Source organism: Mus musculus, chromosome 17 (genome assembly GCF_000001635.26).
Source record: "Mus musculus strain C57BL/6J chromosome 17, GRCm38.p6 C57BL/6J".
In the NCBI taxonomy this organism is placed as follows: Eukaryota; Metazoa; Chordata; class Mammalia; order Rodentia; family Muridae; genus Mus; species Mus musculus.
The window spans coordinates 15,566,111-15,592,928 of record NC_000083.6 but is presented as its reverse complement, the minus strand read 5'-3'; the positions used below and the strand labels follow the sequence as shown (position 1 = coordinate 15,592,928).

At 42.4% G+C, this 26,818-nt stretch overlaps 2 pseudogenes; both read left to right on the top strand.

The window, feature by feature from the left end:
- Positions 1 to 15,486: 15,486 nt before the first annotated feature.
- Positions 15,487 to 17,281, top strand: Gm7450 (predicted gene 7450; annotated as a pseudogene).
- A 9,184-nt stretch (positions 17,282 to 26,465) lies between these two features.
- Positions 26,466 to 26,783, top strand: Gm6686 (annotated as a pseudogene).
- Positions 26,784 to 26,818: the final 35 nt, after the last annotated feature.

Here is a 26,818-nt window from a genome sequence, read left to right as displayed (position 1 = left end):
TGTGAAAAATTTTGGCTGGTCGTCGAGACTCCTCTACCCTGTGCTAAGGTGTATGAGTTTCGACCCCAGAGCTCTGTGTGCTTTCATGTTGCTGCTTTATTTCGACCCCAGAGCTCTGGTCTGTGTGCTTTCATGTTGCTACTTTATTAAATCTTGCCTTCTACATTTTATGTATGGTCTCAGTGTCTTCTTGGGTACGCGGCTGTCCCGGGACTTGAGTGTCTGAGTAAGGGTCTCCCTTCGGGGGTCTTTCATTTGGTGCATTGGCCGAGAATCTTTCACCAGGAGTATCATTATCTCCTGTATAGGGTAGTTCAAATTAAACTCTTTTATAGGAATGTATTATATATAAATATGCACATATATTCTATTATGCATATGTTGCAATATATACAATTATAATATATTATACATATATTTATTATACATGTTATTTATTACATATATACTTAGGAAATTTATAAAATAGTCAGTTTTCATACAGTATTTTAAAACATTTTTATTGTTAACCACTCCTGCCCCCCACCCCCTTCCCACCCTTTCTTCCTGTCTCCTTCTGTACCTCCTTCCCCAGATTCTCCTACTATTCCTCTTCTTACCAGTGGTCCTTTTTTTAAGTTTCCTGGCTTCAATGGATATACCAAGTTAAACACATACATCTAAAAATTCAGTAACAAAAACCACATATCAGTGAGAACATGTGATGTTTGTCTTTTGGGGCCTGGATATAATGAGAAACAAAATGTGAAGTTTCAAAGTTATAAAGTTGTGAATTATAGAGAAACAAAACAGCACATACCTGTAATTGTGAGTTGGTGAAATGAAAAGCCTGAAACCAAGACCAGTCTCAAGAAAAATAAGCAAATAAACAAGCAAACAATAGCCAATACTCAGCAAATAAATGTCTGACTTAATTACTTTATTCTTGTGTGTGGAGACATCACTAAACCTCAGTTATTCTTTGAAAATGTCTATGCCAAGCAATCACCTCATATTTTAGTTACATTATGTGCAAAGCTGTTCTGTATTATTGCGTCATAGTTACCAGCAGAGGAATAACGTCTCATGTTCCTTTCAGACTTTTATCTTGATAAAAAATTATAACTAAAATTAACCTTGACTACACTTCGGTAAGTGTATTGATCTGTACAGCTGAGAGATAAGCGCAACATTGTCAACTTCAAATTACTCAGCATAGATAGAATAGCAAACCTCAGAACCTGTAATAGACATCAGAAAGTTGCTCCTCTGTTACTTTGCCCTATACTTGGTCTTTAGACTTTACTGTCACAACAGTGTATTAGCATTTTAAATGATTATGAAGCAAGTAAAGGGTAAAAGGTCCATTGTAAATCAATAGTCTAATCCTGTCTCCTTCAACATATCCCCACCCCTTTAAGCTCTGATTCCATTGTAAAGATTCATCTTGTGTGCTGGTTGGGGTTGCTAACTTTTCTTTAATCTTATTTCAAATCCTCCTCCACTTCCTGGATGCTGGGGTGCTTTGTTCTTCACTGACTAGGTGGGCGGGGGCATGTGAGAAGTACTGTGTTCAAACGGGAGGCAGAAAAGGACACTGTGGCCAGGCAGTGGTGGTGCACGCCTTTAATCCCAGCACTTGGGAGGCAGAGGCAGGTGGATTTCTGAGTTCGAGGCCAGCCTGGTCTTCAGAGTGAGTTCCAGGACAGCCAGGGCTACACAGAGAAACCCTGTCTCAAAAAACCAAAAGAGAAAAAAGAAAGAAAGAGAGAGAGAGAGAGAGGGAGGGAGGGAGGGAGGGAGGGAGGGAAGGAAGGAAGGAAGTATGTAAGGAAGGAAGGAAGGAAGGAAGAAAGAAAGGAAGAAAGGAAGAAAGAAAAAAAAAAAAAGGACACTGTGGTATCATGGACTCTAGAATTAGATAACTTAGGTAGCTGCTGTGCCAGCTTTCTGAGAGTACCTGAGAAAACTGGCTTAAAAGGAAGAAAATTTTATTTGTATTCAGTCTCAAGATTCAATTCATGATTACTTGGTCTTGTCTCTGAGCCTGTGGTAGTGTAGTATACCACAGTGTGGTGGTGGTAGTGGTAGTGGTAGTGGTTCTGGTTTACCTCGTGATGGTCAATAGAGTAAGATACAAGAAGGGTGTAGGGGACCAAAGACCTGTGTGTTTAAGGACATAGTCCCAAAGATCTTACTTCTTTCCACAAAGCCTCGCTTCTTCATAGTTTAATTCCATAGGTTAGGACCATGCCTTGAACACACAGGTCTTTGGGGGAAGACTCAAGGCCAAACTATAGCATCTAGCATTGGATTCCCCACTACCAACTCTTTTCAGGACTTTTCTTAGCAGAGTGAATTTTCCTCTCCTATAAATACTCAGTTATAATTTTATCTTTTTTTTGTTTTTTGTTTGTTTGGTTTTTTGGTTTTTTTGAGACAGAGTTTCTCTGTATAGCCCTGGCTGTCCTGGAACTCACTTTGTAGAGCAGGCCTGGAACTCAGAAATTCACCTGCCTCTGCCTCTCAAGTGCTGGGATTAAAGGCGTGTGCCACCACGCCCGGCTTATAATTTCATCTTAACAAAATTTAATGGTTATGAGTATTAAATGAATTAATTCAGGGCTCTACACATGCTAGGCAAGTGTTCCACTATTAAGTGAGAGCCCCCACCCTCCTCATGCAAGGGTACTAAAATGGACACAGTGTGTGCTTCAGGCCCAGTTTATTCTGACCTGGGAACTGGACTCAGAGATTCAGGGAGATCGATTCTCTGCCGATCAAGCTACATTTCTAGTCCAAACATAGGGTTTATTATTGTTGTTGCTGCTGTTGTTAGTGGTGGTGGTGGTGGTGTGTATGTGTGTACTTGTGTGAATCAGAAGACAACTATTTTTGTTTGTTTGTTTGTTTTTGTTTTTGTTTTTTCGAGAGGGTTTCTTTGTATAGCCCTGGCTGTCCTGGAGCTCACTTTGTAGACCAGGCTGGCCTCGAACTCAGAAATCCACCTGCCTCTGCCTCCCGAGTGCTGGGATTAAAGGTGTGCGCCACCACGCCCGGCTAGAAGACAACTTTTTGTAATTGTTTTTCCACCATGTGTGTCCTGTGGACAGAACTCAGATTGTCATGCTTGGCAGCAAGCACTTTACCATCTGAGCCACCTTCCTGCCCCAAGATCTGAATTCTTTACAACAATAATGTGCCAGAGATATGTGAAAAAAATGTGTTGATTTTGGCATTACAACACAGTAGTAGTTTCCTATTGAGAATTCAAAACTGACATCAGTGAAGGCATTTATCCTCTTCTTTACTCTGCTCAGAGCAACTGAAGCATCTCTGGAGCAGCGTAGCACTGGGGTGTGGGGAGCCAGAGAGGGAGAGTGGGAAGGTGAGGAGAATAAAAACTGTAGTGGTGAAATTATAGCACCTGATGGGTCTGAGAAACACAGGGATTGCCCAAGTGCTCCTGGGTGTGTCTGTTAAGGCATGTGGGTAGGTAACAAAAAAAAAAACAGTAGCCTTCGCTTGGTTCCTCCTTATAATCCTCTCTTATTTCCTACTTGGCCATGATATGAAGAGTTCTGCTCAGTCATATCTGCCACGGTAGACTTCTGAAGTTGTTAAATAAGTTCTCCCTCCTCTAGCTTGTGTCCACTGGGCACTTCATCACAGCAACACGAAAAGCCTAGGATGAGAATATACAGAAGGCTGCAGAGGCTGTGAGAGAGAGGAGGTACAGGAGCTTATGAGAGAGTTTTTCTGCCTGTGTTTCAGTCGGCCCTTTGGAAATGCTATAAATATCTTGAACACTGAAGAAGTTTGATGTGGCACATGTTTCTTTGGAGTCGGGGAGTCTCTCAGTGGTTCATGCTTCTTATGTAGTCTCCAACACTAGAAAGTGCTGCCCTGGGTAGCCAAACAGGTATTGTGAAAATGGTAAGTTTTATACTATGAGCTTCTGCCTTGGCACCATTTGTCCTTCATATCTGGGGCAGGCTGTTGCTATGGTGTGGGGATCTTCAAACTACCCTACAAGTCAAGAAACAAGCAGCTCAGATCTTTTTCCAATATCCATGTTTAAAAAAAAAAAAAAAAAAAGCTTGCTGAGTGTGGTGGCGCATGCCTTTAATCTCAGCACTCGGGAGGCAGAGGCAGGTGGATTTCTGAATTCGAGGCCAGCCTGGTGTACAAAGTGAGTTCCAGGACAGCCAGGGCTACACAGAGAAACCCTGTCTCAAAAAACAAACAAACAAACAAACAAAAAAGCTTGAAGGTGGGTTGTTGTCTAGCCTCAGCCAAACCTGTGCCTGAATGGTCCTGAATGTCTTATGAGAGACCTTAAGCCAGACACCACCAAGATTCTCCTGAATATCTGACCCCAAACAAACTATGAGATAATTCATCTTTGTTGTTTTAAGTCACTGTGTGTTGAGGTAATGTATTATAGCAATGGAAAATTAATTAAAAAGAAACTCTTCAAGATTTCCTGACTCTGAGGAATTTGCAGCCACTGAACACCGTGCTCTAAGCTGAGCAACTTGTTTAATGTTTCCAGTTCCATGCACCTGGTTGGCTTTTTCAAGGTAAGACTTTAAGACTCTGGACTTTATTACCTCACCTGTCTATTACAAGGGGTGTGGTGTTCTGGTTACAATTTTATGTGTAGAAAGAAGGAATGCAAGATACAACGGTCTATTGTAACAAAGGTCTATTGTAACTCATCAGCACCATTTCCATACACACACAACTAGATACAGTTACCAGAGACTGAAAACTCTGAATAAGAGTATACTCCACCCATTTGCTGTAAGAACCACCAGTTCTGCTGGAAACACTTCCCAACCACACTGGCACTTTCTTTTATTGCTAAAGAACTTTATTTAAATCCAATTATACTGTAATTTGCCATCATATTTTGCCTCCTTTGAAAGCAATTTTTTAAAGCTCTGTTCATAAGGCTGGTGAAATGGCTCAGTGGACAGAGATGTTTGTGCACAGTCATGACAACCTGAGTTTGAAAACCCATCCCCCTAGATGAGAGAGAGAGAATTAACCATGAGAGTTATCATCTGACCTGTGTGCTGTGGCATAAGTGTGCTTGAAACAATCAACTCACGTTCTCTCTCTCTCTCTCTCTCTCTCTCTCTCTCTCTCTCTCTCCCTCCCTCCCTCCCTCCCTCCCTCCCTCCCTTCCCCCCACAGCACATTGAGAAAAACTTCTTTTCATAACAGTGTTCTAAGACCTCTTTGTATTCCACACTACAGTTCATTTCAAACACAAATCCTTAAAATTATTGCTTAGTTGATTAGCATACCATAGTTTTATAGACAATTTTGAAAAACAACACATATCAATGAATGATTCTAATAATGAAATATCTTCTGATTTTCTTTTTAAGTGAAGGAAAATCTATAAAAAATAATTCATTAAGAAAAAAAGCACATCCGAGATACAATTTGCAAAACACAAAAAAATCAAGAAGAGGGAAGACCATTGGGTGGATACTTCATTCCTCCTTAGATTAGGGAACAAAATACCCATGAAAGGAGTTAGAGAGACAAAGTTTGGAGCTAAGTCGAAAGGATGGACTATTCAGAGACCACCCCACCCGGGGATCCATCCCATAATCAGCCACCAAACCCAGACACTATTGTATATGACAGAAAGATTTTGATGAAGGGACCCTGGTATAGCTGTCTCGAATGAGGCTATGCCAGTGCCTGGCAAATACAGAAGTGGATGCTCACAGTCATCTATAAGATGGAACACAGGGCCCCCAATGGAGAAGCTAGAGAAAGCACCCAAGGAGCTGAAGGGGTCTGCAACCCTATAGGTGGAACAATAATATGAACTAACCAGTACCCCCAGAGCTCATATCTCTAGCTGCATATGTAGGAGAAGATGGCCTAGTCGACCATCACTGGGAAGAGAGGCCCCTTGGTATTGCAAACTTTATATGCCCCAGTACAGGGGGGATGCCAGGGCCAAGAAGCAGGAGTGGGTGGGTAGGGGAGCAGGGCTGGTGGGGGGAGGGATAGGGAACTTTCGAGATAGCATTTGAAATGTATATAAAGAAAATATCTAATAAAAAAACAAATAAAAATTAAAAAAAAAAAAGAAAAAAGCATCGAAGCTGGGTGTGGTGGCGCATGCCTTTAATCCCAGCACTTGGGAGGCAAAGGCAGGTGGATCTCTGAGTTCGAGGCCAGCCTGGTCTACAAAGTGAGTTCCAGGACAGCCAGGGCTATACAGAGAAACCCTGTCTCAAAGAAAGAAAGAAAGAAAGAAAGAAAGGAAGGAAGGAAGGAAGGAAGGAAGGAAGGAAGGAAAGAAAGAAAGAAAGAAAGAAAGAAAGAAAGAAAGAAAGAAAGAAAGAAAGAAAGAAAGAAAGAAGGAAAAAGCATCAATAGGCAGTGGTAGCACAGGCCTTTAATCCCAGTACTCAGGAGGCAGAGGCAGGCAGACCTCTGCATTCAAGGGCAGACAGGTGTACAGAGCTAGTTCTAGGACAGTCTGGGATAAAAAGAGAAACTTTGTCTCAAAAAAAAGAAAGAAAGAAAGAAAGAAAGAAAGAAAGAAAGAAAGAAAGAAAGAAAGAAAGAAAGGGAAAGGGAAAGGGAAAGGGAAAGGGAAAGGGAAAGGGAAAGGGAAAGGGAAAGGGAAAGGGAAAGGGAAAGGGAAAGGGAAAGGGAAAGGGAAAGGGAAAGGGAAAGGGAAAGGGAAAGGGAAAGGGAAAGGGAAAGGGAAAGGGAAAGGGAAAGGGAAAGGGAAAGGGAAAGGGAAAGGGAAAGGGAAAGGGAAAGGGAAAGGGAAAGGGAAAAAGGGAAAGGGAAAAAGGGAAAGGGAAAGGGAAAGGGAAAGGGAAAGGGAAAGGGAAAGGGAAAGGGAAAAAGAGCAAGGAAGGAAGGAAGGAAGAGGGAGGGAGGGAGGGAGGGAGGGAGGGAGGGAGGGAGGGAGGGAGGGAGGGAGGGAGGGAGGGAGGGAGGGAAAGAAGGAAGTCCCCACACATGGTTGTTTTACAAAGTTAGCTTCTAGCGCCCTCTGATGGATAAATACTATGGGTGCTTAAATTTGCTGGTGGCTGCTTGTTTAGGGATTAGGGAGATCGGAAACAATCATTTCCCCGTGTGTTTATTTAGGATGATTTGAATTTCTGTGCCACTGTGACTCACCTCTTGCTCAGCTGCAGAACTAAAGAACGGAGATATATTTTTATTGTGGGGAAGGATAAGGAGAAAATCTAGGCATTCCTTGACTTTGGTAATAGGATACTGAGTCTCAAGGAACATAACTTTGACTATGACACTTTTTTATTTTTGATGCCTTTGCATTATTCCCTCACAACAAACTGGAGTGTGAGTATTAAGGGACCTAATTTACTCCAATAATTCAGGTTCCAGAAGATCTCCTGGAGGGAGATGGGAGACACAGAAGGGGACAGCATCACAGGGCAAGCACATTTGATTTGTATTTTGACTCTTCCTTTTTACACAGAATATTTTTATTGAGAGGAAAAGATGTCTTGGTCATTCTTTCTTAGCCCAAGGCTCCTTAAGCTCACATTATGATGCTTGGTGGCAGGTGTCATTTCCCACTGAGCCATCTCTTCAGCCCTTGCGTTTGTTCCTCCCTAAAATATAGAGGTGATATTATTACTCATACACACAGAAATACTCTAATTTTATTTACTTGGAACTAATTGCATTTCTAAAAGAGTAAGGACAGTGAATTTGGAAAGCTAATTGTGTCTGTGTGACACATAAGATGGCAATGCTTTGGTGCGAATGTCAAAACTCAGGATTGATACTAAAGAAAGTCCATTTGCAGGGGCTTAAGAGATGGCCCAGCAGTTAAGAGTGCTTGCTAGTTTTGAAGAGAAGCAGAGTTTGGCTCATGACCTCCTGGAACAGGGTATTTGGTGCCCTCTAAGCCTGGCCACGAACCCCCACCCACCCACCCACACACACACACACAAGTCCATGCATCCACCCTTTACATAATAAAAATAAAATAAATATTTAAAATTAAATTAAAATAAATCCACACATGTGCATGCACCCACCCTCCACATAATTAAAATAAATAAAATCTTTTTTAAAAAAGGAAACTCCATTTGTGAACATACATTAGCCAATAGAGGTATTACAAACTTATCTTTAAGCAACATCCTGAGTATTCATTGTTGAAACACTAATTTATTATCTTCTGAACAGACAAGAATGCTTGTCTAAAACTTAGTGACAGCTAGTGCTTGCTAAAACTTAAGCTCAAGTTTAAATTTTTAATTAATATTCATTTTTTGGCATTCATTTTTATCATCTAGTGGGTACTGGAATGTAAACATTTTCTACTATTAAATTTTAAAATATTTCAATTAATTAGTTAATTTGTATGTGTAGTATGTGTTTGGATATCCACCGTGACACAGTGAATGACGTGGAGCTCATTCTGTTCTTTCAGTCTGTGGGGGGTCCTGGGACTTGAACTCAGGTTGTCAGGCTTAGTAACAAGCAGCCGTTATCACTGAGCCAGCTTGCCAGCCCACCTAATACACTTTTAAATATATAGGCTGGAAAATCAGTTCTAACGCCAAATTTTAGTAGTTCAGATACAGTTCAGATATCAGCTTCAGAAGAACGTTTTGAAGGAGCATGGTTTGAAAACGACTGGCACAAATGTGGAATGTTTTCGTACAATCTTGGTGGCTATACTCTTATTCTCAAAGGCTTGGGCGTTGATTGGTGTTTGAATGAGGTTATTAGTTGTAGTTTGGAATTCGTCAATGAGACATAAATGGGGGGGGGCAAGTAAACAGGAGAAAGCGGTGTGTACACAGTCACGTCAACGGGGGTGGGGGTGGGGATCAAGTCTAGCAGGAGGCAACGCTGGCTGGAGAATCTCTCTCACTCCCCAATCACAGGAGAAAGGTTTGTCAGAGGAAACCTAAACTAGCAGCCCATGGTTATTTCAGCAACAGCATTGGGGTTTGGAGTAATCGTTATTACTTAGTAATAATATCTTTTGCAGAGATGCTAATTACAATTTGTTGCTCACTAAGATTTACCAAAGTCATATTTCATGACCTTTCTCGAAATCTCACCTAATGGCATAAAATGAGGCTATGGAATATAGGACTATCAGGGAACAGACTAGCGTGGTTGTGATAACTGCTTTTCTGGAATTTTCTAACGACTTGGGAAAATAGGGTTGAAAATAATCTTTTGGGTTTTTTTTTTAATAGCCTGAAATCTCACTATCCCTTTTCATGCATATGAAATTTATTACCGCTGTGTATTCACCATTAAGATTTATGGTCTTGGACTGTACTTGCTTTTGCATACCTTTACATAGGAGAAGGAGAGACATTGGCTTCTTTGACAACCAAAAGCAGACAGGATATAGAGGTCTGGATTTTCTCAGGATTGTTGATCAGCTGGACCACAACACATTCCCGCTGGCAGGATTTGACTGTTTGGTTTCAATCTCTTCCCTGTTCCTCCCCTCCCCTCCTCTTCCTCTCAAGTTGGAATTGAACCTAAGGCTTCATGCATGCTGGGCAAGCGCTCTATTGATGAGTTACATCTTCAGCCCAATTCCTGCATTTTCTAGCACAATTCCCTTTCCACACAGAGAGGGTGGGGCGTTCTGGGCTGTGGTTAAAAGGTTTTCCTGTGTTGCTCATTGTGAAACTGTGGTCCCGTCTATGACTTCAGAACATGGCCGTCCTTCCAGTTCCTTGTTGAAAGAGGGAAACGGCAGAGGTAAATTCTCAATGTTCTGTGTCTAGAATCAAGCCCTGGTTCAATCTCCTCCCATTCGATAAAGTTTTCATCTCCCAGTTCTTTATTAATTTTGGCATGACGTCATAAGATTCATCTTGTACAGATGACTAGGATGGAGCATGTGGCGTGTTAATCAAGGCGATGGGTAACTTTGTGTTCAACTTGGTTTGGCCACAGAATCTAGGCAGTGTGTCTTAAAATATTTAATATTAATTTTAATATTTTTATTGTGTTTTGAGAATTTTATATGTACATACTGTGTATTGTTATTATATTTACACTCCACTCCTCGCTCAAACTCCCTGATCTATCATGCCTCTTCCCACCTTCTGTCTTTTTTTTTTTTTTTTTTTTTTGTAGCCCTGGGTTCCACTTCTGATATTCAAGGGTGTGGGGCCATTCACTGGAGCATGGTTAACATACCAAGGCCACACTTTTAAAGAAAACTGTCTTTCCTTCCCCCCGAAACCATCAACTATCAATAGCTCCTCAGCTACATAAACCAGGCTTATTGTTTCTTTTGCAGATATTTTAAATATTATTAGCTTTTGTTGTTTTTGTTTTGAGATGGGACCTTGCTGTGCCAACTGAGTTGGATTTAAACTCAAGATCCTCCTGCCTCAGCCTTTTGAGTGCTGACATCATAGGGTACACCACCACACCATCAAGATTCAGTTTTGGTTTTGATATAAACTCAGGGTTCACAGTGTAATCTGACCTCAAACTCTTGGTGATTCTTTTGCCTCAGCTCTCAAGTGCTGAAAATACTGCCACACCTGGCTCAAAGATGCATTTCTGAAAGCCATTCTTCTGCTGGATGACTGACAATAACCTCAATAGATTAAGGTGAATGCAACTCTCACAAACAGGAGCCCCCACCCCCACCCCCAATAAAGCTCAAAAATAAATGTATCTTTGAGTTAACTCTTTCTTACCAGATTCTGAAAATGCCATAGCTACTCACATGTCACTCTCTGTGCAAGTAGTACAATTATATAGTATATGCAAGATATATAGATAGAGGAAACCCCTAACTGCAAGCTTCTGGCTACCACAGTGATATAGCATTCTTCCCTTTGCCCACTTAAAAATTATGTTTTAGGGAACTAGAAAGATGTCTCCATGGTTTAGAACAGTTGTGCTCTTGCAGAGGACTCAGGTTCAATCCTAGTACACACACGGTGACTTATAGCCACCCATAACCACAGTTCCTAGGCGGCTGGCACCCTCTTTGAGCCTCTGAGGGCACAGGGCATGCAATCGGTACATGTGTCTCCATGCAGGAAAACTACTCATACTTACAAAATAAAAACAGATAAATCTTTAAAAACTACTCTGTAATTTGTACTACAAATGTAAATGTATTAATGTGTTTTCATACTAATATAGTTAATTATAAAAATTTCCAAATTTAATTGTAAATATTTACATTGCACAGATGTAAACTGTCCATGACTTACAATAAAGATTTTAGATTGTAGTGTAATTGAGAATTGTGTATAATTTGGCTGTCATACAATGGTAGCACTTCATTTCAAAATGACCATTCTTTTTTATCTCAAGAAGGAAGGGTGAAAGCTACAGAAAAATGGAAACTGAACTTAGTGGTGTGCGGCTTTAATATCTGCTCCCAGGAGGCAGAAACAAGAGGATATCTTGTGAGTTTCAGGCCAACTTGGACTACATAGTGAGTTTCAGGCTAGTTGGGGATACAGGTTGCGATCCTGTCTGAAAAGATAAAAAGTAAAACTGGTAGGTCTCCTCAGAAGAACGCTCTTCAGAAAACAAATGCGCAGAGTTGAGTCATTTGTAGTTAGAACTGGTCTAAAAATAAAGTTATCGCTGACTTTTTTTTTCTTTTTCTAAGGTTTTACTTATATGTAAGTACACTGTAGCTGTCTTCAGACACATGTCAGATCTCATTACAGATGGTTGTAAGCTGCCATGTGGTTGCTGGGATTTGAACTCAGGACCTTCAGAAGAGTAGTCAGTGCTCTCTCTTAACTGCTGAGCCATTTGTCCAGACCCTACCATTGGCTTTCAAATGGTGTTTTCATGGGTCAAATGACAATAAAATGAGATTCGAATGCACTTGTTCCAGTGGCGCTGCTGCCTGTGTGTTGTTAAAGGAATGATTGTCTTAATCTATGACACGGTTTTCTAGGGCTTCGAGTTTGACTGATATTGGTACTTCTGAGATCAGGCCTTATCTGTGCTTCCTTTGTTAGCTAAAATGGCTGCTGTTGTTTCTAAACTCTCACTGTAATGAGAGCTGACTTGGCATGGGACGGGAGTCAGGCTCCATTCTGCTTTCCCGGACTGAGCATGCTCCCTATTGAGCCAGTTCTTTGGCACCATCTTACTTATTTTAAAGAAGGTTTATACATGGCTATGAATCAGACCCTGTGGTTGGCTGATGCATTCTGCTACTCCCAAACTTTGCCTCTCAATACTAATTATTTTATGATGATGGAACTGGTCATGTGATAAGGCTTCTCAAGGGCTTACACATCCAAGGTACTTTTCTTGAGAAACTCCATGTGTCAATCCAGAAACGACACTGTAAAAAGTTCTAGATCGGGGCTGGTGAGATGGCTCAGCGGGTAAGAGCACTGACTGCTCTTCCAAAGGTCCTGAGTTCAAGTCCCAGCAACCACATGGTGGCTCACAACCATCCGTAGTGAGATATGACACCCTCTTCTGGTCTGTCAGCTACAATGTACTTACATATAATAATAAATAAAAATAAAATTAAAAAAAAAACATTTAGTTTAAAAAAAAAAAAGTTCTAGATCCCTACTGCTTGAGAAAAGAAAAAAAAATCATGTAGAACAGCTTGTGGTGTGGAAAGTTGTGTGGAGAGGGAGGTCACATGGAAGATCAAAGTGCGCCAGTCAAGTTTCTCATTGAATGTATCTTTAGGAGCTATCTCACTTAACACTCCTTGGAACAGAACCACCCAGTCAAACAGGGATGTAAAAGTAACGTGTCAATGTATTTTCAACCCAAAGCTTTGGTTATTCAAGGTTGCAATAGATTATGGAAAGAGGAACACATTCATCCTAGCATTCTTACCTCTCCTGATGGGTACAGGGCAGGGGTTTTTGTTTTGTTTTTTTCTCCCTGACAGGATTTTACTATGTAGCCCTGGCTGGACTTCACAGATAGTCACCTGCCTTTGCCTCCCGAGTAAGGATTAAGGGTGTGTACTGATAGAGTGTCTCTCCTGTTAAGCAGGTTTCCTGCAAGATTACAGGCAATCTGAGTTGGTTATTTGCTGAGACAGCGTATCTCACCTTGGGCAGGCAACTCCGGTAGGGAGGGACTATGGGAGGAAACGTATGCTACATTCGGCAGTCCCTTCTACCCCTGTAAAAGGTCATGGCTATTTCTTTCCACAGGTAGTCTCAAGCAGCCAGGTGTGTCTCCATCGACTCAGGCTGGCCTATCAGAGGTCAGGCAGCTGTCCCTTTTTCTGTCTTCTGTCTCTTTAACCTGCCTTAGAAATCTAATGTATGGTGCCAAGACCCAGGAAAGGAATTTGAACCCATTAGTCACCCACATGCTCCCTGGCTCTCATATGTTTGAGGATCCTGGGACAAGTGGGCTGGTAGGGCCACCATTTCCCTGAGGCAGCAATTTCTCTTTATTCTCCATTTCTTCCATCTCTCACTTACCTCAGTACAGCTCTGACACAGACTGACCTTCTATGTGGGAGAGCACACTTCATTTCGCAGACCACACATATAGTGAAAACACCAGGGCAAGGTGACTGTGCTGGCTGGTTTTGTGTGTCAACTTGACACAAGCTGGAGTTATCACAGAGAAAAGAGCCTCCCTTGAGGAAATGCCTCCATGAAATCTAGCTGTAAGGCATTTTCTTAATTAGTGATCAAGGGTCAGAGGGTGGTGCCATCCCTGGGTTGGTAGTCCTGGGTTCTATAAGAATTGTAAATAGTAAACGGGTTAATTGAGTTACCAGCTAGGTGGGGAGCAAGCCAAGCTTAAGGCCTAGGAATTAATTTATAAGTAAATATACCTCTGTGTCATTATTTGGTAACTGGGTCGGTCATAGAAAAGCCCAGTTACACATACACTCGAATTGGTTATAGATATGAGATCACTGGATTTAGTCTTATAGAGATTCAAATATATTCTGGGTATGAATAATATATAAAGTTATACTGGCTGGTTGTGTGTCAATCTGACACAAGCTCGAGTCATCACAGAGAAAGGATTAGTTGAGGAAATGCCCATTAGTGATGGGGAAGGGAGGACAACCCTTTGAGGGTGTGCCATCCCTGGGCTGGTAGTCCTGGGTTCTATAAGAAAGCAAGATGAGAAAGCCTGGGGAAGCCAGCCAGTAACCAACACTCCTCCCACCATTCCATGGCCTCTGCATCAGCCCCTGCCTCCAGGTTCCTGCCCTGCTTGAGTTCCTGTGAACAGCAATGTGGAAGTGTAAGCTGAATAAACCATTTCTTCCCCAACTTACTTTTGGTCATGGTGTTTCATTGCAGCAATAGAAACCCTAACTAAGATGACTATTTGGGGGAAATAGATGTTTAAAAAAGGGGGGGGGGGTTGGGTGTGTCTGATGGGCTCACTTTAAGCAAATTGCCATCTTTTTTTTTTTTTTAAGATTTATTTAATATCACACATAAGTACACTGTAGCTGTCTTCGAACACACCAGAAGAGGGCACCAGATCTCATTACGGGTGGTTGTGAGCCACCATGTGGTTGCTGGGATATGAACTCAGGACCTTCAGAAGAACAGTCAGTGCTCTTAACTGCTGAGCCATCTCTCCAGCCCGCAAATTGCCATCTTAACTGCTGATGTCATCAGAATGGAAGCAACCATGCGGTTAGCTGCCATCTTTGCTACTGTTATAAAGGTAAATGCCATGTGGCTTTACTGACATCTTAGTTAATGTGACCACATGGCATATAGCAACTATAGAACTTCCTAGTCCTACTGACCCATCTGGTTACTGGTTATCATCCTCTCTCTCTCTCTCTCTCTCTCTCTCTCTCTCTCTCTCTCTCTCTCCTCCCTTCTTAAATTAGACTAAGACCTCCAAGATAATTTGTCATCTTATTTTCCCTAGACTAAGGAGAAAATACCAAGCCTCTAACATATTTTTCAATAATAATAGTTATTTTTTGTATGATGGTTTTGCCCAAAAAGTGAAAAAGAATATATAAGGACAAAACCATGAACAAGATATAAATAAGGAAAACAGGATTTATGAACAACATATGTTTGATGATTAAGCTTTATAAATTCCTAAGGTTTTAAAGGTCTGGCCTTTAATCAGGGTTAGGGTTAGGGCTAGAAGCAGGTGGATTTCTGAGTTCAAGGCCAGCCTGGTCTACAGAGTAAGTTCCAGGACAGCCAGGGCTACACAGAGAAACCCTGTCTCAAAAAGCAAGCAAACAAACAAACGAACAAACAAAAAAGGTTTTAAAGGTCTGTTCAGGCTAACAGAAACTCACTTAAAGATGTCTATCTAAATACTTAGGTCTTTGCTAACTTGATTAAGCTTTAGCTATTTGGAGAAAATGAGTCATATAAAAAACTGTGATATCGGTCAGTCCCTGCAGCCACCGCCTCCGGCCGCCCTCAGCCAGCAGCTCGGCGCCACCTCTGGTCGGCGTCTGCGTCTGCGGCAGACTCGACGAGGCGGCTGACGGGGCGGCGGCGGGCAGCCGGACAGACGGGCGGGCGGGCGGGCGGGCGGGCGCTCCTGGGGGTTTGGCGGCGAAGGCATCTCCGTGGGTCCGGCCAGCTGCGCAACCGTGCTATGAGTGTTTCCACCACTCCAAGGAGACAGCATTCAGAGTTCTTGGATAAGTCGGCCTTGTGAGGAGCTGGCGATAATTTAATTGCATCTCCAGGTTTTCTGTAGGCACATCGAGAACCATGAGCAGCTTTACTAAGGACGAGTTTGACTGCCACATCCTTGATGAAGGCGCTAAGGACATTCTGGACCAGAAAATCAATGAAGTCTTTTCCTCTGACGATAAGGATGCGTTCTATGTTGCGGACCTCGGAGACATTCTAAAGAAGCAGCAGAGGTGGCTAAAAGCTCTTCCCCGCGTTACTCCCTTTTACGCAATCAAGTGTAACGATAGCAGAGCCATAGAGTGAGCACCCTAGCTGCCATTGGGACAGGATTTGACTGTGCAAGCAAGACTGAAAAACAGTTGGTACAGGGGCCTGGGGTGTCTCCAGAGAGGATTATCTATGCAAATCCTTGTAAACAAGTCTCACAAATCGAGTATGCTGCCAGTAACCGAGTCCAGATGACTTTTGACAGTGAAATTGAATTGATGAAAGTCGCCAGAGCACATCCAAAGGCAAAGTTGGTTCTGCATATTGCCACTGATGATCCCAAAGCAGTTTGTCGCCTCAGTGTTAAGTTTGGTGCCACACTCAAAACCAGCAGGCTTCACTTGGAACGGGCAAAAGAGCTAAATATTGACGTCATTGGCGTGAGCTTCCATGTGGGCAGTGGATGTACTGACCCCGAGACCTTCGTGCAGGCAGTGTCGGATGCCCGCTGTGTGTTTGACATGGGAACAGAAGTCGGTTTCAGCATGTATCTGCTTGATATTGGTGGTGGCTTTCCTGGATCTGAAGATACAAAGCTTAAATCTGAAGAGATCACCAGTGTAATCAACCCAGCTCTGGACAAGTACTTCCCATCAGACTCTGGAGTGAGAATCATAGCCGAGCCAGGCAGATACTATGTCCTGTCAGCTTTCACGCTTGCAGTCAACATCATTGCAAAAAAAAAAAAAAAAAAAAAAAAAAGACGTGTGGAAGGAGCAGCCCAGCTCTGACGATGAAGATGAGTCAAATGAGCAAACCTTCATGTATTATGTGAATGATGGAGTATATGGACCATTTAACTGCACTCTTTATGATCATGCCCATGTGAAGGCCCTGCTGCAGAAGAGACCCAAGCCAGATGAGAAGTATTACTCATCCAGCATCTAGGGACCAACATGTGATGGCCTTGATCGGATCGTGGAGCTCTGTAACCTGCCTGAAATGCATGTGGGTGATTGGATGCCGTTTGAGAACATGGGTGCATACACCATTGCTGCTGCTTCTACTTTCAATGGGTTCCAAAGGCCAAACATCTGCTATGTAATGTCACGGCCAATGTGGCAACTCATGAAACAGATCCAGAGCCATGGCTTCCCGCTGGAGGTGGAGGAGCAGGATGATGGCACGCTGCCCATGTCTTGTGCCCAGGAGAGCGGGATGGACCGTCACCCTGCAGCCTATGCCTCTGCTAGGATCAATGTGTAGATGCCATTCTTGTAACTCTTGCCTGCAAGTTTAGCTTGAATTTTGGGGGACCATTTAACTTAATTACTGCTAGTTTGGGATGTCTTTGTAAGAGTAGGGTTGGCACCAATGCAGTATGGAAGGCTAGGAGATGGGGGTCACACTTACTGTGTTCCTATGGAAACTTTGAATATTTGTTTTATATGGATTTTTATTCACTTTTCAGACATGATACTAACGTGTGCCCCTCAGCTGCTGAGCAAGCGTTTGTAGCTTGTACATTGGCAGAATGGGCTAGAAGCTTATGTTGTGACCCATTGTGAAAATAAAGTATCTTGAAATGATTGGGCATCAGGGAATGTTTGCAAGTATCCCTTAACGAAGGCACAAACATCTGCACAGGCTGCTGTATTCCAGCAGGGAGTCTAGCCCAGCACAGCACAGAGGAGAGGTGGATGGCACAAGGCTGTGCCCTCTCTGTACAGCATCAGTCTGCTTAGCCTATCCCAAGTGTGTGCAGTTGGCTAAGAACTTTGGTGCCCAGAGTCTGTTGGCGAGGAATGTCATCTGCCTAGTGACCAGTTGGCATGGCCACTTCCTAGGGAGGTCATCTGAGGTTCTTTGAACTTTGCCTGCAGAAACCCTGACTGTTTCCTAAACCCTTGACTTCAACTGCATCACCACCTAGTAACAGCTGGAAGTATCATAGAGCATTTGGCAGTCAACTTCCTGTAATAAATTCAACAATAGCAAAAAACAAAACAAAACAAAACAAACTGTGATATCTTGTAAAAGTACACCATAAAAGGGTCAGGAAAATGAAGTTCCCAGAGTTCCCAGTCTCTCTGTGGACTGTATTTATAGTTTAAAGTTTATTTTTATACTGAAGCATCTTCAATTCAAAAATTAGAATTCTAAGCCTCAAACTTAACAGGGATAAAATTGTAACAGGATAAGACGGTGCAAAAGTTCCTTGGTTTTAAAAGCCGGGTGTGGTGGCATACGCCTTTAATCCCAGCACTCGGGAGGCAGAGGCAGGCGGATTTCTGAGTTCGAGACCAGCCTGGTCTACAGAGTGAGTTCCAGGACAGCCAGGGCTACACAGAGAAACCCTGTCTTGAAAAACCAAAAAAAAAAAAAAAAAAAAGTTCCTGAGGCCATTTAAGGTGTAATTAGAATTTGTTCTCCTTGACAGAAAGTCCCATAGAAAGTTGCCCAATTCTGTTCTAAGAACCCAAGATCAGGATGTCTTAGCTGACTTCTGTCAAATTGCTTGCTTACATGAAATGCCCTTCACCCTTCCCCGAAGCTGCAGAGCAAGACGCCAGGGTGTGGTTTCTGCCTTTAAAAACCCCTGTGTTCTGGATACTCAGCTACACCTAGGTCCCTTAATACCTGAGTGTAGTTATGGCCAGCTGGAATAAAGACTTACAACTGGCTAAAAACTCTGAGTTGTCATCTCTGGTAGACTCCTTATAATAAAATCAAACCCTAATCTTATAAAAGTTACTAACCTGCCAATTGATGGTGGCATATTCCTTTAATCCTAGTACTCGGAAGGCAGAAGCAGGAGAATCTCTGAGCTCTAGGCCAGCACACACACACACACACACACCAAAAAGAAAGAAGGAAGGAAGGAAAGAAAGAAAGAAAGAAGGGAGGGAGGGAGGGAGGGAGGGAGGGAGGGAGGGAGGGAGGGAGGGAGGGAGGGAGGGAAAGGAAAGGAAAGGAAAGGAAAGGAAGGAAGGAAGGAAGGAAGGAAGGAAGGAAGGAAGGAAGGAAGGAAGGAAGGAAGGAAAAGTGATTCATATTGACTGGAATCAGGGAGAATCCTGAAGCCAGCACCATTGTGCTATTACACACTATTACACCACTATTACAGTGGAGCTGGGCCAAACGAGCTGCAAGTGCTGTCTGTCTGTCTCTCCCTTTGTGGGCTTGGTCTCTGTGTGTTGCACTCCTGGGGACTTTCTGCATTATGATTCATTTTAATGTCTTTTCCTAAGAAAACTATGTCTGAGTCTTTCTAGGAAAACCCTAAAATTAACTTTATCTGGCCCTATTTGGAGTCTTCTTTATCTTCTGGAGAACATTAGACACAGACAAGCACAGAGCTAAGTGAGGCCGTTTCTCCAGGAATCTTCTTGGGGTATCTGCCCCTGAGCTAGCTCAAACGGTATAATTGATGAAGGGTAAGCAGAGACAACTGACAAACTCTGACTGGTCAGGAGAATAGCTTACAGATTCAGGGCCTCTTTTTATTATATTCTTAGAGATCTCTGAAAATGGAGTTTAAAGATAGGGGGCCATACAGGGTATACTCCTGGAGGAATAGAACTCAGTAAATATAATAGATTGACTAAAATAAACTTTTCCTACTTTATAGCATAGATGATGAAACATATAGCAAAAGAAGTTGGTATAATAAATAAACAAATCTTTAAAAAGGGGGGGGGCACTGGTGAGATGGCTCAGCGGTTAAGAGCACTGACTGCTCTTCCAAAGGTCCTGAGTTCAAATTCCAGCAACCACATGGTGGCTCACAACCATCCATAATGAGATCTGAGGCCCTCTTCTGGTGTGTCTGAAGGCAACTACAGTGTACTTACATATAATAAATAAATAAATCTTAAAAAAAAAAAAGAAGTTGGGTATTAGAATTTGCTATACATAAAAAGACGAGTTCGGGATATTTTCTGTTTGTCTGGAGTGCTTTCAAACTCCAAACACTGCCAGCCTAAAAGCAGGCTGTCACATAATAAATGTGTGTGCTTTGAAGGAAACATTCTTTAGATTCTTTAAATTGGAGTTATAGGGCTGATAATACAAATAAAATCTGTTCTATTTGTATTTTCTAATTGTAACTGAACTTGTAACCCTGAACATGTAATGTAAAATCAAACACATAATCTGTACTTCTTTGGTCTGTCTTTGTTCTGTGAAATCTATATAAACGAAGAAACGCCGGATTGCTAGTTAGTCAGAGCTGGGAGGTTCCCTCAGATCACCTGTGCCTGACTCATTCCTTCCACTGCCTAACTCCTTATCTCCTTTGGGGGGGGGGGGTATTGATAAACAGCTAGAAATAGCCAGAAGCAGGACCCTGGCAAGAAACCCTGTCTGTGGGGCTTTGGTGGGGTTACTAACTTATTGTAATCTGTTAAAGATAGCTAAAACGTACAAGTTAATGGTCAGTTACCTTATAAATGATCAAATTCTTTAATGGCTCAGAGCTATGTTTGTAGGCATGGGAAGTACAAATGTAATCCATTTAAAGAGACAAGCCTGGAGGGAGAGACCAATTTATATCTCCTATTATACAGTATTTTTGTACATGTAGTTAAAATTAAGCCTAAAACAAGTCAAAAACAAATTTAAAGTAAACTTAAAGTTTAAGGTTAAATAATATTCAAAATCAAATACTTTTTTTTGAAAAACTGGATATGAAGAATTGGATAAATGAGTAAAACGGTTTAAATTTATAATGCACTTACAGGCTAGATGTCCCCAAGACCCCAGTACCTATCTTGGATGAAGCATAGTCCCTCCAGAGTAAGTTGCATTACAGGACAGATACAAAGGGAGATACGACCTACCAGAAGCCTGCTACTTCTGCCCACAGTTGTGAGACCTGACCAGCTCTGGCTGTGTTGGCCAACCGAGGAGAACCTCCTCCTTATCAATAGAAAAGATGAATTACTCCTCATGTCTCTCATGACAGGGAGATGGATTCTCTTGCCCGAAGGAAGATCTCAAAGTCTGTATCCACATCCTAAATGTCTAAAACAAGAGAGGGACAAATAGCAAGTCCTCTGCTCTGGGTGTCTCCAGTGCTGATGTATGAGGATGCCATCTGTGAGCAGGGCAACATTGTATATAGGCCCATCACCTGACTGGTAGGTATGTGACCTGCAAACTGGTTCAATTGGTCATTCCCTTGACCCTGGCACATCTTAGCAAAAGCTAATTCTATGATCCACACCCTGGCTGAAAGAGGTTGTGAGATACAATCACCAAGCTCACAGTTTTGGAAACTTAGTCAGAGTTCCAAGCAGTATCTTCAGGACTTTGCTAGACAATCCTACAAAAATGGCTCAGCAGCATTCTCCTTCTCTCTCTCTTTTTTTTTTAAGATTTATTTATTATTATATGTAAGTACACTGTAGCTGTCTTCAGACACACCAGAAAAAGGCATCAGATCTCATTACGGATGGTTGAGAGCCACCATGTGGTTGCTGGGATTTGAACTCAGGACCTTCAGAAGAGCAGTCGGTGCTGTTAGCCGCTGAGCCATCTCACCAGCCCTCTCCTTCTCTTTTAAATTACCAACTAAATGCTGGATGTAACTGACTTCCTTTTACACAGCTTCCAGGTACTTGTTCCTTATGCAGGAGTCTGACGTAAACTAACAGCTATTACAGTTACCTCTACAGAAGGCTAGTACATGGTCCAGCCATTTGTACAATTACATTTAACTTTGTGGTAAGTTTGTATTTAACCTGATATCAAATCAACTTCTGTTGATCTTGACATAAAAATTTTCTTCATTAACTTTGTCTCTTAATGTTCTCTACACAGTTGTACAGTTATTACCTCATAACTTATGTTCTGGATCTTTGCCAGTTACTGTGGTCCCTGGGATGGGCCCTTTTCTGAGGCACCCTAACTACTGCTCCTCTGTCCCCGCATCAATCTTTTGTCAGCTTGAAAGAGTTAAACAGAGATTGGTGCCCTCAAATACCTGAAAGTAGTTTGGTGACCCCTGAAAAAGAAACTAATGAGCCACAAGCCATCCAATTCTTCCTCCTGTCTCTCACCCCAGGAATACAGGACGGCAACGATATGATCCATCACAGCCAATCAAGTTAAAATTCTCCTCGGCTAAGTGGTCAGAGGACCCCTCTTCCACAGACCCAAAACTACCCACCTCCAGCAATGACATTCCTCAGCAGGAAACAGTTAGGAAGAATCTACAACCCTGCCCCTGATTCCCTGTTGTTTTTATATCCCCTTAAGTTTGGAACAATTTAGGAACCCTATAAAACAGGGTTCCTACAAGATTACACATAGTGTTGTTATCTGCTGAGATACCTGTCTAGACTTTGGCTGGAAACTCTAGAAGAGAGGGCCTACAGGAAGACATGTAAGCTACGAGCTACAAGCATTTCTACCCCATTATTGCTAGTGGCCATCTTTTTCTGAAGGCAATCAATCTCCTACACATCTGAGTATACCCACCATTCATTATATGCGCCAATAAACATGGTCCTATCTATCGAAGACCGTGGTGCTGTCTCTTTTCCTGTCTTCCATCTCTCGAAGATGCCTCAGATGGTGCATAACATGCACCATCAGACCTGGTAGTCTTATATGCATGGTAGCCACACCTGAGTAAGAACATTTAGTATTCCTACAAAACTTAGCTTTAATGGAGTTAATTCTATCAGCATGGCCTTGCTTCCAAATTAAAGTCACACCTCGCTTTGGGAAGGGAGACTTCAACTCAGAAAACACTTAGAATTTTGTCATAGCATTTACATATGGTGTGCAGCTTATGGAATAGTGGTTAATAATCCTCACTTCCTGGTCCCCCCCCCCCCTTATGTGTTATACTTGTGTACTAGATCCATTGGCTTTTCTCTGTGGACATGAGATTCACCAAATGAGCTAAGACTGCTCTGTTGTAACTGATACCTACCTTCTGTGACATTTTTGGCTCTCCTCACTCTCTTGCTGTGATAAAGCAAGCTGTTTGGTTGTGAGCTAAGTGGTCATGATGGTAAAATGTGACTACTGGTCAGTGGAGATCTGTGTGCTGGAGCAGGCGCTGAGAGTTCTTGGTCGTTAGGCAGCAGAAGGAGACTTGTGCCACACTGAGTGTAGCTTGAGCCCACCCCACAGTGACACACTTCCTTGAACAAGGCTATACCTACTTCAACAAGGCCACATACAAATGTTCCTTATAATGCTGTGCCATTATAAACATGACAGCAATCTCATGTAAACAGCCTTCTCGCAACATGGGAAGACGTCTGATAGGGAATGCTCTCGGCTGCCACTGGGAATCCTCATTGGTGAGTGTGCTTCAGGACCTAACCTGCATCCTCAGGGAAGTCCTTTGGCTGTGGCAGGCTAGGAGGACTGTACTGTTCCAGAAGACCCTTGAGAGTATCGTGTGAGTTCTGACAAAGCAGGTGTGTGTGAACTTGGCAATGGTGGTGAGACCTCTAAAACCTTGGGGATGAAAACATTTCGGTTTCCCAGGGAAGCAAACAAGGCTCTTCTTGAGAGTCACAGACAATGGGTCTTTAATAGAGGATGGCCCTGGCATTTGGCTAAAGGGGAAGAGAAGCCTGGAGCTAAGTCCTGGATTTTTTTTAAGGCCTCACCAAAATGATAAAACTAATGTATAAAACTGAGATAGCAACCAATCAGGAATGAGCTAATGTAACTGCTACTTACCTAGCCAATCATGTTAGAGATTACCTAACTCTTCCGGAAAATTCCCCTAGCTTGGCATAAAAGGAATTTGCAAGCTCCTCTTAGGGCCACCATTTTGTATGAATGGTTGACCTCCCCCCAACCCCCAATAGTGTTCTTTCTGCAGAATAAACAGTCTTTGCTTTTGCATCCGATTTGAGCCTGGGGTCTTCCTTCCGAGATTCTCACACCTTTACAGTGCCAGAAATGCAATGATCACCAGAGTGGCCAGTCTCAGAGTTCCTCTGCCATTGGAAATAAGCCATGAGTTTGAGATGGAATGTTTTGAGAGCACAGCAGTGAGATCCTGGGGCTTTTGAATTGTTACCGTAGGCGTTCCCATTGCACTGTCAGGGCTCGAAGCTTAGGGTTGATTCGTTAGCATATCACAGCCTGCCTTAAACTTGGCTCAGATAGGAGCTACCTTGTGAGTGGCTCCTTAGCACGTCTCGGACGCATTACATTATTCCAAGTCACACAACATGGTTTCACCTGCCCTAACAACTTTGAACACTTAGAGACAAAGAAAGCTCTTTAATGATACTTGTCCATTGGCTAATGCTCAAGGAAGAGCCGGCCTTGAATAGAACGTTTCACTAACGTATAAATACCTTAGGCATTTGCATTTTATGTATGTTGTCATCCTTAAATCTCAGACTGAGGTTACATTGTAAACAATTTGAATGGAGACAGGAGAATTCAAGTCTGGCTACTTGGACAGATGGAAAATTTACACAGCTAAAATATTGTCAGGATTATTTCTTAAGTATATCAGTATTGTTCTTTTTCAAATCGTTTGATACCCAGGGTCATCTTGCCCACATAGAAGAACTATGTTTTTCTTAATAAGAGGGCTTACTGGAAGACCCGAACTTAATGATGGCTGTGAACCTTGAGCTGCCTGTTTGAACATGTTCTTTGGGGATGGGCCCAATAGCTGGCAATCTTGGTGAACAAACATTCTAGCATTGTTAATTTTGTTTATCTTTAACACACCTGGGTAGCGTTACTTATCTTTGGGGTGTTTTATTAGCTCTCACTTGGCTAAGTTCGACTATATATATATATATATATATATATATATATATATAATTATATCTAAGTACCTTGTAGCTATCTTCAGACACACCAGAAGAGGGAGTCAGATCTCATTATGGATGGTTATGAGCCACCTTGTGGTTGCTGGGATTTGAACTCAGGACCTTCGGAAGAGCAGTCAGTGCTCTTAACCACTGAGCCATCTCTCCAGCCCATATTTATTTATTTATTTATTTATTTATTTATTTATTTATTTATTGTGGTTTTAGAGCTTTATTATAGAAAGGCAGGGAGAAAGAGAAGGTAGAAAGAGAGAGAGGAAGAGAGAGAGAGGAAAGGCTAGAGAGAAAGAGTAAGAGAAGAGAGGAGAAGAGAGGAGAGAGGAAAGAAGACAGAGAGGAGAGAAGACGTGAGAGTGAGGGGTAAGAGGTAAGAGAGTGAGAAGTAAGAGTCCCATATTTATTTATTTTTTTAAGATTTTTTTTTTTGAGTCAGGGTTTCTCTGTGTAGCCCTGACTGTCCTGAAACTCACTCTGTAGACCAGGCTGGCCTTGAACTCAGAAATCTGCCTGCCTCTGCCTCCCAAGTGCTGAGATTAAAGGTGTGTGCCACCACACCCGGCCGACTTTTTCTGCTTTAATGTCTTCTAAGCAAATCTATTAGCAATTGCTTCATTAAATCACTTCTATTACAGTGAGTTTCTTCTACATCAGTATGTACTGATCATTGAGTCTTTATGAGAGGAAGATTAATGTGTATGGCATTAACTGAGGAATATTTGGGGGATCATCATGAAAAATGGGACAGCATAGAGTCCTTTCACAATGAATTCTCAGTGAATACTTCATCTAACTCTACCTTCCAACCAGAACCTTAGTATACCTTTCCTTAGTATAGTAGACTTATTTCAGCAGAGAGTTTACTGGAATTTAGATCTTTGTGTGTGTGGTACTAGGGATTGCACTTGGAGCTCCATGCATGCTACCAACCTCTCTATCACTGACCTATATTCCCAGTCCTCTTCCTTCATTTTGGGACCACGTCTCACTAAGTGGTACGTAACGCCCTTGTATCTTCAAGCCTTCTCTTTCTCTGAGCTCCCAAGAGGCTGGTAGTACAGACTTATGCCACCAGTCCCAACTGAACTTGACTGTTTTGTTTTTCTAAGATTTATTTATTATATATAGTATTCTGCCTGCATGTATGCCTACGTGCCAGAAGAGGGCATCAGATCTCATTACAGGTGGTTGTGAGCCACCATGTGGTTGCTGAGAATTGAACTCAGGATCTCTGAAAGAGCAGTCCGTGCTCTTGACCTCTGAGCCATCTCTCCAGCCCCTTGCCTATTCTTAAAATGAATCTCCAAGCCTTATCTGTAGCTTTGTCTCCCCACCACAGGAAATTAGAGTTCCTCAATTTTGCTTTTATTAACAATCAGTCTCAGATTTCTGTCTTTTGTGGAGCTTCATTTGAGTTTTAGGATTGCCTAATTCCCGTGTAATGTACTTACTATTTTTTTTTATATATATCTGAACAGGCATCTACGAATTCATAATCTACTTCTTTCCATTGCTGTTCTCAGTTCATTGCCTATCAATATTTCAAAGTCTGAACTGCTATGTTTTGGTAGAGGACGTGCATGCATGTGTGCCTGCATGCGTGCGTGCATGGTTCTCCTGCATGGCCCAGTGGAGGTCAGAGAACAACTTTGTGCAGTCCACTTTCTCCTGCCACTATTATGTGGGTCATCAAGCTCCTAATTTGTTCAGATTTTACATCTACCGTTACAGTTCTTTAAATAAATTCATCCCAGACAATCTCGGCAAGTGAGAGACAAACTAAGAAGTCAGTCATAGAGAGTCCGGAGTCCAAATTCGGAGCCCCCAGTCTATAGTCCCGGAAGAATGAAGATTTAAATACAAGGCCATGGCTAAACATCTGAAGTTCATTGCCAGGACTGTGATGGTTCAGGAGGGGAACGTGGAAGGTGCCTGCAGGACCCTAAACAGAATCCTTACCACGGATGGGCTTACGGAAGTCATAAAGCGACGACGCTACTATGAGAAGCCTTGCTGCCACCAGTGGGAGAGCTATGAAACATGCTGGAGGATCTACAACATGGAAATGACTCGAAAGATTAACTTCTTGATGCGAAAGAACCGTGCAGACCCATGGCTGGGCTGCTGAGGCTTGGGGCTAAGCACCCACACTAGTTATATGTCCAAATTCCTTTCTTT